The 387-nt window shown below is 35.9% G+C and overlaps 1 protein-coding gene across 1 annotated transcript in view; it reads right to left on the bottom strand.

Annotated features, from left to right (window-relative positions):
• The window catches only part of LOC119589300 (uncharacterized protein CFAP97D2-like), a 2,876-nt gene that overhangs the window by 1,873 nt on the left and 616 nt on the right, over nucleotides 1-387 (bottom strand). The window lies entirely within an intron of this gene.

Below are 387 nucleotides of genomic sequence, written 5' to 3'. Positions count from 1 at the left end.
TTCAGGTGACAGCGCCATCTCATACAGACAAACGTGACAATTATGCTGTCATGGAACATGTCACTAAGGACGTTGGTCATGTTATACAATGGATACAATTACGGGCTTGAGAAAGAGAATAAAGTTAATTATCACATATTAGGCAGATTAAGTATTTTGAAGAAAACGATATGTCATAACATCTTGTAGTAACTTCAGACAGTCAAGAACGTTTTTAAGACATCTTTTAAGAAAAATCACTCCGTCAGAAGCTATTTTGAAAAGTTTGTTTATCATTTCTATCAAAACGTTGAGATTCACTGACGCGTCTGTACATTGGCGTAACGTTTCTTCAGTGAGTATACACGGTGTAATGTGTGCAACCTCTTATCTGTCAGATAATGTATG

The sequence above is a fragment of the Penaeus monodon genome, chromosome 25, assembly GCF_015228065.2.
Source record: "Penaeus monodon isolate SGIC_2016 chromosome 25, NSTDA_Pmon_1, whole genome shotgun sequence".
Classification (NCBI taxonomy): domain Eukaryota; kingdom Metazoa; phylum Arthropoda; class Malacostraca; order Decapoda; family Penaeidae; genus Penaeus; species Penaeus monodon.
The sequence above is the reverse complement of the archived record's forward strand: the minus strand, read 5'-3'. Positions and strand labels throughout refer to the sequence as shown.